Below are 18,095 nucleotides of genomic sequence, written 5' to 3' on the forward strand. Positions count from 1 at the left end.
TGTTTTTAACCTTTTATGATGTATTGAGGTTTCATATTTTAAGTAGTTGTGGTTTTAGCATTTGCTTGCCTTTAACTTGATGAAGTGTGGCTGGGAGAATGCCATAGTTACTCCCCACTGATTGTGGATGTTATATGTATAACATGACAGGTTTCGGACGTTGTTGGGGTTCGAGTGAAAGCTAGCTAGTAGTAGATCCTACTCTTTTGTTTTCCTTTTTATTTTGGATATTGTTACGCACTTTTGAGGTTTTAATTTTTAGCCCTTTTTAGTAAAAGTGGGAAGTATATGGACTTACCATTTCGGGAATGTTTACCATGAGGTTTATTTATAATAATCTGAGTTTGAATATTTAGTTTATAAGTGTGTTATTTAGTCCCATTCAACAATGTTTCCGCCACTGTTTTGCACTAGCTTTAATAGGGTACTACAATTGGTATCAGAGCATACTGCTCCTAAAGCTCACACTTTGGTCTTTATTTTGGATAGCGAGTAGTAGATCCCACTCTTTTGTTTTTGCTTTTTATTTTGGATATTGTTACGCACTTTTGAGGTTTTAATTTTTAGCCCTTTTTTTGTAAAAGTGGCAAGTGTATCGACTTACAATTTCAGGAATGTTTCCCATGAGTTTTATCTATAATAATCTGAGTTTGAATATTTAGTTTATCAGTGTGTTATTTAATCTCATTCAACAGTGTTTTCGCCACTGTTTTGCACTAGATTTAATAGGGTACTACAATTGGTATCAGAGCATACTGCTCCCGAAGCTCACACTTTGGTCTTTAAGCAAAAAGACTAAAAAATGACTTGACGAGTTAAAAATATATTAGTGAGAGATGGGTAGAAACAAATAAGGACTTGTTTGCTAGCTTATGTGATTGTGTAACTCAATCACTAGCATTGAATTTATGTCTTGTTTCCCCGACGAAGAAGATAAAAGAACGAGAACTTGGTGCTGCAAGGAAGATACAATGGTGGTTTAGAGCCCATATTCAGTTTTGCTCAACCGTTTTGTTATTTTTGAAAGGTCGTGTGTTTTAAACTCATATATTCATTTGTTAAGTTATCGTTATAAGATAATAGTGCTTATTTGATTTCTTACTTGTTCATTAACGTGAACCTTTGCAATAATCATTAGTGCTTTCTTATTAGCGTAAGTTAGTCACTCGAGTATTTAACGGTACTCATCGAGTTACAGCTAGAGTTAGTTGTACGAGTTGGGTTAGTAAATTTGTAATCCGTAGAAAGGTACTAAATTTATTAATCGAGAATAGTTGACGTAGGTTTCGATTTGTGAAACTGAATCACTTCAAAAACCGTGTGTCTCCTCTCTTTCATTCGTTCTTTTACTTGTTTTATTTTTTCATTAGTTGATTAGTTAAAATTTAATCAATAAACTTTAAATAATCAATTATATTCATACAATCGAAAAAGCTTTCAAAAGTTTTAAATCCTCAATTCACCCCCCCCCCCCTCTTGAGTATTTCGGATCGATAGACTCTTCAGTATCCCTTTCGAATTTTCGTCAAGTATTAAGAATTTCAGCGCGAAATGTGACGGTTTCTTGCTAAACTGTAAAACCCTTCCAAAATGGCCCTATGCTAGTCCATTTTTGATGAAACTTGATATTTTGGAACCCTTGAGTAATGGGTAAACTTGCTATTATGGCGGATTTTCAATTTGTGACAGCTTCTTCGGGACACTTTTGTGTGGCATAATTGCTATTGTAGCAAAATGCTGCCGAATGTTCGACTCAAACCCGCAACTAGGCTTGAATTTAGACTCCTCTTGACTTAACCTTCCACATGTGTGGTCGGGCTTTGAAAATCTGGCCAAAGATGGCTAGAAAGGCCGTTTTTAAACGCTTGAAACGCTTGAAAATGCTTGAAAATGTGTTCAACATTGCCTTCTTTAGTTTGATTTTGCAGAGGATATCCCTTCTACGTCGGGGAGAGACCCCATGGACACTGACTTCAACCCTTCTACCGCTTCGGGAGCAACCCATGAGATGGATGAGGATATAGAGGAGGAGGCCCCACGGAGGGCCAATGTAGGACGAGGCGGCTGTCAGCTTGCAGGAGCGCATGAGTGGGCCGAGAAATGGGATGGTAGACATCTCATTTGGGCGGCGGAGAGCCATGTGTCATACAGGATGGCGAGGATCATGGTAAGCCTTTAGCTTCTCATTCCCTTATTTATTTATTTCTTACATATTTTATGCTTATAGAAAGCTTTCTTTTGAATTGACGCACGAGTCTGGGAATATGAGGTTCTTCTCTGGTTACACGACAATGATAGATGCCTTCGGGAAGCTGTCGGAGGAGGAGAAGGCTATCATCGAGCGGGGAGCCTTTGGTGCCTTGGTACCAGGCTAGAGGGAGATCAAGGAGAGGAAGATTCAGGCTAACCTCAGCCTGATTCGAGCCTTTCTTGACCAGTTCTAGGACACAACCTCGACTTTCCATATGCCTTTTGGAGAGATATGGGTCGGCTTGGAGGACTATGGCATGATCTAGGGTCTGCCGTGTGGAAAGGAGTCGTTGGTGTGGCCGTTGGCGGCCATGAGAGTAGACTCGGCAGAGGCGAGGAGTCTGGTTGACTGGGACCTAGCTACGGGTGCGGCCCAGGTTCCTGGTTTGGTGCCGAGTTCCTATGTCAGAGACTATTTCGGTTGTAGGGTTCTGACGAGAGTGAGGATGGATGGACGTATGGTGCCTCCACCACCTTGTACTGCTGAGCAACGGGCCCTATTGTGGTTGTGGTGGTTCTTGTCTTTGATTTACTTCGGAGAAAAGGGAGAGAGCCTATCGACGAAGCTTCCTTCATTTCTTTTTTAATTGAGTAGCCTAGGTCGCTAGGACTAGATTACTCCTAGTTTTGCGGTCCTCACGCGCTACATGAGGGCCATGGTCCATCCGGAGCTGATGGAGAAGGGGACTTCTCCTTCCACCGTCGGTCCTGGACTCCTCTTGGAGGTATGAACCATTCTTGAAAATATGAAAGATCATTTTTGTAGAGAATGATTTGTAATCATTATTAATTTGCCTACAGGCGTGGGTGTACTCTTACTTCCCTGGCTTTGCGCCCACGAGAGTGGAGGACGTACCGAGAGCGTACCCTGTCATGAGGGACTGGATAGCGTGTCATCAGAAGAGGCAGCGGTCTTCTTATGATGTTTGTCGGAGGGGCTTGAATACCCTGAGTTTAGACAGCGTAAGTGTCTTTTGATCTTCATTTTATTTTTCATTAATTTAGAGATGATCATAGGAATGACCCCTCATTTTCTTGCTTTAGTTGGTGCCCAGGCCCTGGGAGAGATACTCTGGGGCTCCATCCTTTGTGGATGAGGTTCTCCGTCTCTGGAGTTCGAGTAGGTTGCTGTTGACGACACCCATAAGGCATATGTGGTACATGAGTGAGCGTTTGACTCGACAGTGCTCTCATGACACTTTTACGGTTCCCATCGATCCTCCACGAACGATGTTTAGGGAGCCTTCAGAGGCTGAGAGGAAAGCTAACCTGGCTAGCGCGAGTGGTGATGCCCTCCTTCTCCCTGGTGAGGAGTACGCTGAGTTTGTTCGCCGGAGGCTAGCGTACTGGCCGATCGTGGTAAGCATATTTATCGTTTACCTGTCTTTGATATATCTAGTAGATGATGAATGATTAGCGAATAATGAACCACTTGAGTTTTGTAGGAGATCGAGGTGGCGGGCGTCGAGCCCCCAGCTTTTCCAGAGACATTGGAGTACACTGACTCGGCGGGCATGACAATGATCTCGGAGATCCAGTCCTTCAGCGAGGTGGTGACTAACGCTGGCTTTGATGAGTGGCAGCACGTTGTGAGGAGGGTAAGCCCCCAGCTTTGGCTGTCTTTAGTATATTTATGCTTTATTATATAGCAATACATTTGCTTGAACATTCCCTGCATTTGAATGAAGGTGGCACCGTACAGGCATGTGGAGCCGTGAAGGATGGCCAACCGGCTGCGAGCTACAGCCATTGAGGCCCTTACATGTGGCTCGCGGCGGCATGTATGAACCTTTTGTACCCGTATTTATTTTTATTACTTCCAATTTTGTGAAGTGAAGTATCACTCCATTTTTCTGTGTAGAGGGAGCATGACCTTGAACGTGAGTTGGCGCAGTTCCAGGAGGAGACGACTCATTTGCTGAGAGAGCTCGAGGCCATAGATGCTGAGATTGTTACCCTTGAGGCGACAGAGGTTGAGCCGAGGGGTCGTCAGGACTAGTTTGCTGACTTTATGTTTATACATTTTTATATTCTGGGCAGGAGCCCGTATTTTGATGTATATTTTTGAATTTTGGTTGTATATATGACGGCCTGCATGCCTTTGCTGCTGGGTGTTTGTTTTATCTGCAGGTTAGCTTTGAAAAAGCGGGTTTGGCATGTGACGGTTTGCTTCGTCATGGTGTCGAAATTCGCGTAGGAAATCACAAGCAAAACATATAGAAAAAAGAATTCACGTAGAAAATTAAAATGGCCTAGATTAGCGCGAAAAAGAAAAGAATTTGAAAAAAAAAGGTGCCCGAAAATGGACAATATGACGCGAAAAAAAAGTGCCCGAAAATGGACAAAATGACGCGACTGGACGGTAGGGAGGGCTACCCCTTAAAAAGAGGGAGTGAAATGATTCCCCGAAAAAAAGGGAGTGAAATGATTCCCCGAAAAAACAAAAAAAGTAAGAACGAGTAAGTGTGCGTATTTTGCGAAAATGTCGATTTTGCCTCAAAAAGTGAACCAGTAAAAGATTAGGAAACATAAATTTGGTAAGTAATCGAAATTATCGAATTAAGTCCCTATAGGAAGAGGAAACTTTAACTAAAACAGATTAGGAAAGATCCAACGGCTGTCAAACGAGGAAAAGAGCCTGGGGAAGGGGCGCAGCATGATCTGCTATCCTTTGAAGAGGTGCAGCTGTTGCTGCGTCTTCTCTCCAGCTAGTCAGTTCTCAACAGAAATTAGGAAACATCGAATAGTATAAATAGAGGCCTCGGTTGAGCTTTTATTCTCACAATTCTCCCTTCCTTGGCTTCGTCTATTACATAAAACCTCCCATATTTTCTCAAATTTCCAAAAATATGGATGCCTTTGAAAACACATTAAGGAGTGGACGAATGAATTTACGAATGTGGATAAACACGACATGGGTGCTTTTAACAAAAGCTTAATCATAAGTTTTAAGCTAGTGAAGATAGTTAGGCCCTTTTTGGATGCTCGTCTTGAATATTGGCACCCGAATTTTCATGTATTTGCCTTTCCGGGAGGCGAAATTTGTCCCTTTCCTGAAGAAATTGCTGCGGTTGGAGGATGGGACACCGAAAGTGTTCTGGCTATACCCCCTAGCTCTCAAGTCTATAAAAATAAATTTAGGGATTTGCTTGGATTGACCAAGGCTGAGGTAGACCGTCTTGTGACCTCAAAAGGTGTCCGTATGTTTGAATTTCTCGATCGATTTATAAATAGGGAGGACCTTACTATCTCTTATGTGGCGAGGCGTAGAGCTTATGAATTTTGCCTTCTTCATTTTTATGTCCTGCGAGGGCATGTGGACCAAGAGATGAGGGGTGACCCTCTATTTCTAGGCATAGTGGAGCAAATGGAACTGCGCAGGAGCCCATCATGCTTAGTTCTAGGGGAGACCATTCTAGGATTGGACAACAGGAAGGCGAACCGCGAGCATCCTTATCATGGGAGTCCTATTATTTTATAGGTAAGAACCCGTTTTCTGTCCTATTCGACCGCTTTTGTTCTTTTTTTTTCGACCGGTTTTGGATACTAACTCCCGTCCCCTTTTTTGTAGATCTGGCTAATGGAAAGGGTGCGGTTGATCGAGCCCCCAGTTGACGTGATAGGATATCGCTCCCGATCAATTGCGATGAGAACAAGGCTATACATGGTGGACTTCACTCGAGTATGCAATTATTGGAAAAATAAATTGAAGGGTGAAGGTGGGCCCTTAATTAGATGGATAGTGCCATGATGCCATCTTAGATCTGTGACTGGAGTATTGTTTTTGGATCCGACACGGTCAATTTGCGTTCCCGGCTTGGAATTCATGGTCTATACTTTTCGGGAGAGATTGATCAGGCAAGTGGCCCTAAGATAAAAAATCCCAAAGCTAGACACGTCCCTCTAACTGCCTTGGCGCATACTTCGGAGTCTTGTCGAGAGTGGGCAATTCGCTGGGCCTAAAAGGAATACGTGGTTCAAATCCGTCCCGGTTGGCTCGTTATGGGTATCTGACTCATATCTGCAGTGGAGGAAAGCTAGCACACCTGAGGAGCGTGAAAATCTAATGAAGCATGAGCCCGAAGACTATAAGATCCGCGAAGTGGCGAAGGAGAACCAAAAGTACTTAACTGAGAAGGAAGAAGAGGTCGGATATCGGGTTGTCCATCCGTTGAAGAAACCAAAGAATGCTCCTGCCGAGAAGATGGTGGTGGATCGAAATGGGAAAGCGAGGCCACGAGGACGACCGTTAGTGATTAGGTCGGAAATAACGCAAGAGCGTCCCGCTCGTGGTCGAGACAAGAAATGTGATAAAGGCAAGGGGAAAAAGAAAGAGTATCCTTAGTCATTATTAAATAGTATTATTTGTTATTTGAGTTGTAATAAATGGTGGGATTTTCAGAATCCTAGCCTAGCATTTCAATTTTCAGCATTTTTAATTTATATGTATTTGACGTACCACTATTATTTAAGGAGTAATGATTAAACTGATTTATTAGTTAAGAAACTTTCATAAATTTTCTTTATTTATTATTGTCGAATTTCAAATGCACCATACAAATGTCCTTCTATTTACATCTTGAAATGACTGGTTGTATCCTGTAATGGATTGCCTACTTTTCATTAGAAAAAAATGAAATCAAACTATGTACGTAGTTCGAACAAATGTAAAAGAATAAATGTTCGAAGCAAGAGCTTGTAATGAACTTAGAAAAATAAGCGTGTGCTTTACTTACTCCTAAGGAAGTGCAACTCAATTTATTTGATGATATGAGGATGTCAAAATGTCAAAACACAAGAGCAAAATGTCATAGGCTTTTTAGCGGGCTAGGGGCCATTTTTATTCCGTGTCGCAAGAGCGGGACGTGTGTCACGTGAGGTGCGTTTTATCCTATTGTAAGGGTAGTACCATTTCAATTGGCCTAGGTTAGTCGGATTAGAAAACTCATTCCCGTCTACGTCTGTGATCTTAACCGCACCCCCTGAAATTATGGACTTGAACAAAAATAGTCCTGCCCAATTAGGTTTAAATTTTCTCCGTCGATCGACAGGTACGAGAGTTCTGACTGACTTGAGTACTAAATCCCCTTCCTTGATATCTATGGGTTTGACCTGTTTATTAAAGGCTCGTTTGATACGTGCTTGATATTTCTGCACATTATGTAATGCGCGTAGCCTCTGTTCGTCCAAGAGGACGAGTTCATCATACCTATCCCTATTCCATTCAGCTTCTGGAATTTGAGTTTCGAGTAAAATGCATAGGGATGGGATCTGTTGCTCTACTGGTTGCACAACTTCCATGCCGTAAGTCAAATAGGAATGAGTAGCCCCAGTGAGCATCCTAACTGACGTGGGATATCCCCATAACGCAAAGGGTATTTTTCTAGGCCAATTGCGATAATTGTCGATCATTTTCTTAAGGATTGTGACGACATTTTTGTTTGTTGCCTCTACCGTGCCATTAGTTTGAGGTCTATATGGCGAGGAATGGTGATGATTGATATTATATTTGGCTAGCAACTGTTTAGCTTTGGCTTGAAAATGCGACCCGTTGTCATTGATGATTCCATGTGGGCAACCATATCGACAGATGATATTGCCTGGTATGACCTTTGCCACGTGTTTGGCTGTAAGGCTAGTTTAAGATGTTGTCTCGACCCATTTAGTAAAATACTCTATAGCTACTAATATGTAACAATGACCTCATGTCCCAGCTGGAGTGATTTTCCCGATGATGTCTGTTCCTCAAGCAGAAAACGGCCAAGGAGATGTCATGGTATATAGCATTCAGGGAGGAACATGTTGCACATTCCCAAAGATCTGGTAATTATGGCAATGCCTGACGTATTTGATGCAATCTGACTCCATTGTCGTCTAGTAATACCCTAGACGCGTAATTTTCTTTGCCATCATAGGTCCACTCATGTGAGGGCCGCATTCTCCATCGTGAAATTCTTCCATTACTTTCTATACCTCTGAATGATCAAGGCAATGCAAGAGGACACCAAGTGGTGTTCTTTTTTAAAACTCTCCCTGCATGAGGAGGTATTGAGAGGCAAGTAGGCGTATGGTGCGTTGTCCCCTCTTATCCATATCTGGTGGATATGTACCATTAAGCTTGAAATTTAGAATGGCCTGGAACTAAGGTTCCTCTGGGTTTTCTTCTTCATCTATAAGGAAGTGTACATAAGCTGGCTCTTACTGCCGTTCGATGCACAAAGGCATTTCAACCATGTTGTCTGGCATATTAATCAAGGATGCGAGTTTTGCAAGAGCATCTGCAAACTGATTTTCTTCGCGAGGCAGGTGCAAATAAGTAACCCGATCGAAAAATTGAGAAATCTGATCTATCCTAGCCAGATAGGGTGCTAGACTTTCACTTCGGATTTTCCAGGATCCAGTGATTTAGTTAATTATTAAAGATGAGTCCCCGCGAACTCGAAGGTTCTTGATGCCTAAGCTCACTACTGCTTGTACACCAATAAGGCAAGCTTCATACTCTGCTGCATTGTTTTTTTTTTTTTTTTTTTTAGGGAAATGTAAGTAATTATCATTAATCAGAAAAGTTATCCCAATACATCAATATGAATGACCCAAACCAGGTAATGAATCTATAAGGCTGGGTACCTCATAGCTTCTTCACCCAATCAAGTACAGACCTACTAGTACACTTTAAATCAAGCAACTGCAACCGAGCTCTAACATCATGTTTCACTTTCTGAACAAGACACACAGGTGTCATTATAAATTTATCTATCCTACAAGTATTACGGTGTTGCCACAAATGATACATGAGACTTGCTAGGATGACCCCAATTATCTTCTTTTTAGTAGCAGAACTAATTCTCCATTTGATCCACCACTGAAAATGATGCGGTCGTTTCTACACCAAAAATAAAATACCTAGATTACTGCTAACAGAAGTCAGCGGCAAGTAGGGTCGATCTCCACAGGGAGGCGGTGTACTATCTATTTGTCTATTTATCTGTCTAAATGTCACAATTGGGGGTGAATTGATTTAGCTAAACTAGAAACTAAGGCAAGGGAAAAGAATTAACAGTAAGAGAAAGAAGTATGCTAAGAGTCGGTCCACCGTGGCAGCTATCAGATCTATTATATCAGGAATATTAAGGCGATTAGACTATTGATAAGAAGAGCTATGGTCGTCACCTTTCGGTCCTTAAACCGCCCTAGAGTGTAAACAGCTTAACTTTCGCCCTCACTGCAATACCCTATTGTAATTAAGCAAGCCTTCCCTTCCAATCTTTCGATCTAGGTCGGGGTTAACTAAATTTATGGTCTCCTGCATGCATTCATTCGACCGGATAACAGTTAAATTGCCTAATACAATTCCTATCGCAAGACTAATCTATTTAATACAGTTAAAACATCGCTACCACGGCTTCCCTAATCCTAACATACTAGGGGAATTAGCTGGACATAATTATAATAAGAACGAGAAATAAAGAAATGACAATAAACATAAAGAATAATTAAGGAAGAAGAGAAAAGGGAAAATTACTGAAATTGATCCGGAAGAAAGTAACAGTGGCAAAGTAACAGTGTATGAGAATGTAAAAGAGAGTAATTAGAGAGAAGAGAGGAAGAAGTCCCCAATTATCTCGTCCTAACTCCTATTTATAAGAAAATAGGAGTATAATTAAACCTAATGACAGAAAATAAAGCTTAAAAGCCCAGCCCGTAGCAAAGTCCACTCGATCGACCACTTAAATCACTCGATCGAGTGACCTTGACTCAGAAACAGCTCGATCGACCATATAAACTGCTCGATCGACTGATTACACATAAGGGCTGGTCGATCGACTAGGGAAACCATTCGATCGACTATTTATTCAACTAAAAACCACTCGATCGAGTGAGAAACTACTCGATCAAGTGAAACTTGACTTCAGCAGCTTGTATCCACGCTAGTTTGACTTTGACTTGTCCTTTTAGCTCCCGAAACGCCTTCACGCATCCCAAGACAGCAACATTTCCGCTCCGAATCATCTCTTCCTCCAAATGCATGCAAAATGGACGGTAAATGGCTTGATTTCACCACTTTTGGGTCCATACCTGCAAATAAGACATAATATCCCAAAGTAGCATATTCGGGGCATTTCGTAGCATAAAACTACGATAAAAGCATAGAAATATGTGCATAAAATAGGCTAAAAAGACTATATAAAATGCACGTATCAAATCTCCCCAAACCAAACCTTTACTCGTCCCCGAGTAAACTCAAAACTATACGCTAATGGAACGGAAAAATAACTCAGAGCTAGCTACAAATGCCCACTTAAGCCAATTTAATGCAAGCAACTAACACTTATAGCAAGACAATCAATTGCAAACGAGTTATAGGATGTTTATAATAAAGCTGAACCGTCGACCTTGCAAGACCTTAAATAATGATGGACTCTCACGGGTCACTCTTTCTCTCATGAAGCAAAGGGTGAACATATATATGTAAGAGAGAAAGGAAAATAGTCACTCACCTAAACTACGACCCACATAAACATGCATGCAACTAATATGATAGACAATTCTGACTACCATACATACATTCCAACCAAACAAGGTCCTGTCACAGCTGAGGGCTTACAAAAATATGGTAAGGTGAGGCAATGGGTAAGAAAAGGCAAAACATTTATGGGAATGTGGAGGTATAGGTGATCAAGCTAGTACCTAAACAGAACCATATGACAACATCCATTTCCAACTCAATTATAGAATAAAGCACATGCCCTTCATTTGGCATAAAATCTCACCAAACCCAACTGCAAACACTCCTCAAATGATATAAGATAGAACATAGGAGCAGAAACCGTCAACCATTTTTAAACATCTTTTTCTTTTCTTTTTCTATTTATTTTTCGGTTTCTTCATTCTTCACATCATTTTTTTCTTCTTTTTTTTTTCTTTTCATTTCATTTTTTTTTCTTTTTCACGTTTTTTTTTTTTCCTCATCCTCCCTTTCTTCATAGATACCAACTCCGAATCAACAGATTATGCGCCAACATTTGATGCAATGAAACATATACCGCAAAACAACAATCTAAACTAGCTTGACAAGGCAGGCTAAATTTGGATGTAGCTAAGGGTCAACTGGCAAATTTGGCTAATGTGGAGTTAAATGGGTAAAAATGAAAGAAAGGGAATTTGTAAGCACCTCCCTGCATGTGACACCAACCACTAACCCGAATGTATGACGGCAAAAAGCAATTGAATTTCATAAACGTGCAAATTGATGATACATGTTATGCAAGGAGTAACTACTCACAATACTACATGAAACTGGTCACAAATGACACCAGTTTATAAGGCTCTAAATCTTAGAAATTATAAGTGGCTTGCCAAAATTTCAGGTCAAGTCTATTCGTTCAGCTAAATTAAACATAAACTCGTAGATTATGCAACAGACAAAGCTAAAAGGTAATAGTTCAATGCAAGGTTTAAGCAAAAAGACAAATATAGTGCAATATCATCATTGAAATCTACCGTTCCGACTCAACCTATATGCAAAAATAAACGTGAAATTTTTGAATTTTTGACAATTTTCTGATTTTTATTGAATTTTTGAATTTTTATGAAATAAATAACAATGCAAACAGAAAATAAACGTGATAACTAAAATGCAATAAAAACAGTATGCAGACGCAGATATGGATGCATAACCTCCCCAAACCAAACCGTACAATGCCCCCATTGTACCAAAACATGGAAAGGAAATGCAAACTAAAGGAGAAAGAGAGAGTAAAAAGCGGAAAACTCACAAAATGCGCGAATAGGGGGACCTCCCCAAACCGACCATGAAATGGGAGGTTGCTAAGATCCGGAAAACCGTCTCAGGAAGCTAATCCAAGTCAAAAACACTCGATGTCTGTTGAACAGTAGTCGATCGAGTGAAATGGGCATTCAAAGCTGCTCGATCGAATGGTGCACCAGTCGATCGAGTGGTTCCAGTTCTGCAGGGGGTCGATCGAGTGGCATGTCTGTTCGATCGAGAGGATCTCTCAGCTAAGGTGCTCGATCGAGTAGAATGACTACTCGATCGACTGGTCCTCGATGAATTCCTGCAAAGTGAAATTAAAACAGCCCGCATACTAACAAAAACAAGCTCACTGAGATAGTTTATGGTATAGAAACCATTTATTACAACTGAAATTGAAATAAAAACAAAAATAAAATCGCCGGGTTGCCTCCCGGGTAGCGCTAGCTTCAGTCAGGTCCCAGCTCGACCTTCTTTTCTTCGAGCCACTCAAACTAATCACAATCAAAACAGCTCAAAGCGCGCAGCATCAAATCATACATCTGCGCATGTGCTACACAAAAGCATAAGTAGCACAAAAGTGGAATAGCAAGGTAGGAAATAAAGATATGTAGACATTTAAGTCTAACAAATTTCCTATGGGCGCTCCTAAATTTATCCACCAAATAAAGGAGCGCGGGAGCAATTGTCAATAATTTAGGGCTCCAAATTAGATTAACAATTTTAAAATGACAAGGATGGTGAGAAATTGCTAATTTATGCGTCCACATATGAGGGGGTATAGCTTTGAAAAAGGAAGCATGAATAAGACGAGGCAATTTACAAATAATAATAAAATTACCGTTTACTACCTCGGGTTGATCACTCTTAATGACGGAATCATAGATAAAAGAATTCATTACCTCTTCCGTGCTAGGAGTAATTACCGACTTAGCTGTCCTTTTGTCGCCTCGGTGGAATCCGTCCCGTAAATCTCAGCCTCAAGCGCATCCAGTTCGGCTTTGAATAAGGGAGACTCACCATAACCGTTGTCATCATCAAAGTCGTCATCTAAATCAAGCCCAAATGACGAATTACAGATCCCAATGACCAAATCGATCGATCGAGCGAAATTACTACTCGATCGGCCAATCTCTTCCCAAATTCACTCGATCGAGTGGCATAATCACTCGATCGAGAACTATCCTCCTGCAATCCACTCGATCGAGCAGTGATATCACTCGATCGAGCAAGTTCTTCTGGGAAATCACTCGATCGACCAATAATTGTCACTCGATCGAGTGATTCCTCTATCTGTGTTGAAATCTTCGCGTGGGGTAGTTAAATATGATAGGAACTCGTCGTCCGAGTCATAGAAGTCATCCTCATCGTTGGGCAACACGGTTTCCTTACGAGAAAAACTGCTCTCAGTAAGATAAACCTCTTCTTCTTGCATCTCAGCTGCTAACTGAGCTATTTGTGACTCCAGTTGAGGGATTCGAGCGTCCATATATCTATCACTCTCTTGCATTTGTGATACAAGCATTCTCATCGAATATGTCACTCCGCGATCTCTTCTCCCTCCATCTCACCGCTAATTGAGCAACTGCAGACTCGAGCTCATCAAATCGCGAGACATATTCTTGCACTTGGAATGCAAGTTCCTCCATCAAGAATTTCAGCTCCGCAAGGTCTTCTTCTTGTATATCAGGGGAATCTTGTTGCGGTGGCCATTGATAGGGCGAATGTGGCGGCACAACTACAGCTGCATCGTGCTCAGCAGGACCACATCTCCCGCCGTAAATCACCGTCTGTTCCATAAAATGGGACATCGGTGGTGGGTCAAAGGTACTCAAGCCTTCCCTTTGATCTGTCTTTCACCTAGAACTGTCTAGGTAGTACACTGTAAGGCCTATCAAAACAAAGACTAAACAAAAGATTAAAAACGACCTCAAGGGAAAAATCCCTGAGGCTAAAAACAGATAAAATTAAACAAATAAATAAATAGATTGCCTCCCCGGCAACGGCGCCAAAATTTGATGCGGTCGTTTCTACACCAAAAATAAAATACCTAGATTACTGCTAACAGAAGTCAGCGGCAAGTAGGGTCGATCTCCACAGGGAGGCGGTGTACTATCTATTTGTCTATTTATCTGTCTAAATGTCACAATTGGGGGTGAATTGATTTAGCTAAACTAGAAACTAAGGCAAGGGAAAAGAATTAACAGTAAGAGAAAGAAGTATGCTAAGAGTCGGTCCACCGTGGCAGCTATCAGATCTATTATATCAGGAATATTAAGGCGATTAGACTATTGATAAGAAGAGCTATGGTCGTCACCTTTCGGTCCTTAAACCGCCCTAGAGTGTAAACAGCTTAACTTTCGCCCTCACTGCAATACCCTATTGTAATTAAGCAAGCCTTCCCTTCCAATCTTTCGATCTAGGTCGGGGTTAACTAAATTTATGGTCTCCTGCATGCATTCATTCGACCGGATAACAGTTAAATTGCCTAATACAATTCCTATCGCAAGACTAATCTATTTAATACAGTTAAAACATCGCTACCACGGCTTCCCTAATCCTAACATACTAGGGGAATTAGCTGGACATAATTATAATAAGAACGAGAAATAAAGAAATGACAATAAACATAAAGAATAATTAAGGAAGAAGAGAAAAGGGAAAATTACTGAAATTGATCCGGAAGAAAGTAACAGTGGCAAAGTAACAGTGTATGAGAATGTAAAAGAGAGTAATTAGAGAGAAGAGAGGAAGAAGTCCCCAATTATCTCGTCCTAACTCCTATTTATAAGAAAATAGGAGTATAATTAAACCTAATGACAGAAAATAAAGCTTAAAAGCCCAGCCCGTAGCAAAGTCCACTCGATCGACCACTTAAATCACTCGATCGAGTGACCTTGACTCAGAAACAGCTCGATCGACCATATAAACTGCTCGATCGACTGATTACACATAAGGGCTGGTCGATCGACTAGGGAAACCATTCGATCGACTATTTATTCAACTAAAAACCACTCGATCGAGTGAGAAACTACTCGATCAAGTGAAACTTGACTTCAGCAGCTTGTATCCACGCTAGTTTGACTTTGACTTGTCCTTTTAGCTCCCGAAACGCCTTCACGCATCCCAAGACAGCAACATTTCCGCTCCGAATCATCTCTTCCTCCAAATGCATGCAAAATGGACGGTAAATGGCTTGATTTCACCACTTTTGGGTCTATACCTGCAAATAAGACATAATATCCCAAAGTAGCATATTCGGGGCATTTCGTAGCATAAAACTACGATAAAAGCATAGAAATATGTGCATAAAATAGGCTAAAAAGACTATATAAAATGCACGTATCAGAAAACAATCCTGTGCAGGCACCAGTACATTGCACCATAGCTGCACTAGCAAAAGACACTTTGCACTGAATGCACAGCCAAAAAAGAGATGACTGTGATCCTCTACCAAAACTCCACAAACATCACAACAGTTAGTGTCAAGGATCCCCATCCTTACCAGACGATCCTGAGTAAGTAGCCTGTTCTATGCCACTAACCAGCAGAAAAAAGAATGCTTGGGACATATCCAATTGTTTAAAATCCAAGGAAACCAAGTAACCTTATCAGTGAGGGGTTTCAGAAAGAAGTACCCCTTTTGAATTATGTAAGGCTCACCTGTGGAGAGTAAAGTCTTGAGCCTATTCTTGACCTGGCAAATTTTCCTCCAGGCCCAGCTAGCTCCACTATGAGGTTCATAATCCATCCAGTTAGCAGATTTGATATAGACTGCATGCACCCAACGAACCCACAGCTGATCAGTTTTTTGTTGCACCCACCAGACATATGTTCCTATAGTGGCAATATTCCAAGTATGAAGGTCCCCGAAACCAAGACTGTAATACTCCGTATTTATAAGTCTTGGGGTACTCTATCGAGTAGGCCTTACTCTGTCGAGTAAGGGTAAGTTGCGTTTTAGAAAAGTTTCTGACATGTTGGGTACTCGATCGAGTAACTAGGGTACTCGATCAAGTAAGGGGGCACTCGATCGAGTACCTCGGGTACTCGATCGAGTAGCCGGTTTTACGGGGAGTTTGTGGGGTAATATCCGTATAAAACCCTCTCTTTATAGGATTATAACGCAAATTTTATACATGATTTATAGTCATAAACGAAAAACAATAATGAAACGATAAAGATTAGGATTAACCTTCGGTCCTAGTGCAAATTGGCAATGAGAGATCAAAGTAGATCTCCTCCTAAACGATGCACCCAAGATTGTCCGAGAAATGCCCTTGTGCTAGAAGGAATCCTCTAATTGCCTTGCAATATTGAGAGGATTGTTTTGTGAGTTTTGGTTAGATGAGAGATCTAGAATTTTGAGAGAGACAATTCCCAAAACCCTAATTATTTTTGCAAAATGAATGATTAGGTTAAGCAAGAGAGGAGACTCTCTTTTGTTCTCCTAATCTCGGCCAAACCGAGTGGGTCAAGGGGGAGTGGGCTTCCACTTCCTCTTAGCTTTAACTCGTGGTCCGGTTCATAACTCGCTAAGTGTATATGACGCGGTTTCATTATAAACTGTCATCGGTTATCGGAAATTAAGGCATCAACTAATAATACGGGTTAGTTGAATTATTAATACATATCCGACAAAACAGTATTGTATAATTATATTCAATATACATTTAATTAAATATAAAACGCTTATATTCAATTTTACGAATTAACCGCTTAATTCGTCTTAGCCATTATTATTTAATCCGTATTAAATAAAATATCTCAACATCACATTTTAACTAATTATTAGTCAAATAACTCAGACTAACTGGTTAGTCAAAATTGGCATCTACATGACTGTATTTTCATACCGTCACATCTCTCAAACGTATCCTATAGGTGTGACTTTTAGGGACCAGTTGATCACCGCCATCTGTATGACAATAACGTCAAACTTATCTAGCAAGCCAACCGTTATTGATAAACGTGGACCAACTGATTATGATACAAAAGTATACCCTTTGATCCTTTTAGAGATTTATAAGTCCTTGCACTAACTGTTAAGGACACCAGCCCCAACAAGCTCCCACTTGTCCGTACAAGTGTATGTGCAATGACGTTATCCGCACTAACTGGAGGACACAAGCCTCAACAAACTCCCACTTGTCCGTACAAGTGTATGTGCGATAACCGATTCTCATATTCATTTAAAATTTCTCCCACTCAATGTAAAACAATTTGCAGATCTGGATCCACAAAGGTCGTATTTTACAATCGATCTGGATCAAGAGTGGTTTCCCCGACTAGAGAGTAACTTAACTGATAAAACGAATCCGTATCCGAGCATGGCCATGCATTTCGATTCTGACTCCTCGAGTGGCCCCGAGAAATATCGAATACCTGATAAAGGCTGAATATTTCCTTCAACTCGAACTCCTTCCGATCTAAGCACAGCATGAAATGACCCAGAAAAAATCTACTTGGCCCCCTGTTACGGATGACCGTGAGAAAGAAACCAAAGTCACCCAAAATCTGCCTTAGTCTCAAGAGACAGTCGATAGTCAAAAGAATCGACTCTTAGGATCACCATGGAAGTCCTATCCACGACCGGGCACAGAATGTTATAAAACATTTGGGACTCCACGTCGATGTCACAATTGTGTCCTACGAAATATCCGTATAAATCGCCTCTGTGATTGGTCAGTCAAGCGGTTGACTTATGGCTCGTTGAACCCACCATCAACCAACGTCACAAAATAATTGCCAGAGTTATCAGCTCATGTGGGCAATTAAGGACTGAAAAATATAATGTTCGTTCAGTTCACTTTGTGGTGTTCAAAATTTGTCGTACAAATCCACATGAAAAACAAAATATATATAAAATATCAAAACGATGATGTCGTATAGAGTACAAAAGGGAATGAATCTAATCCATAAAAGAGTACTACAACTTAGGAACACGTTTAATTCCCATGGAATTAACATGCCCTTCATGCTTATCTTGTCGTAATGGTTTAGTGAGAGGATCTGCTATGTTATCATCTGTAGCAATCTTTTCTATCACTACTTCCTTTTGCTCCACGTAATC

Source organism: Silene latifolia, chromosome 2 (genome assembly GCF_048544455.1).
Source record: "Silene latifolia isolate original U9 population chromosome 2, ASM4854445v1, whole genome shotgun sequence".
Classification (NCBI taxonomy): Eukaryota; Viridiplantae; Streptophyta; class Magnoliopsida; order Caryophyllales; family Caryophyllaceae; genus Silene; species Silene latifolia.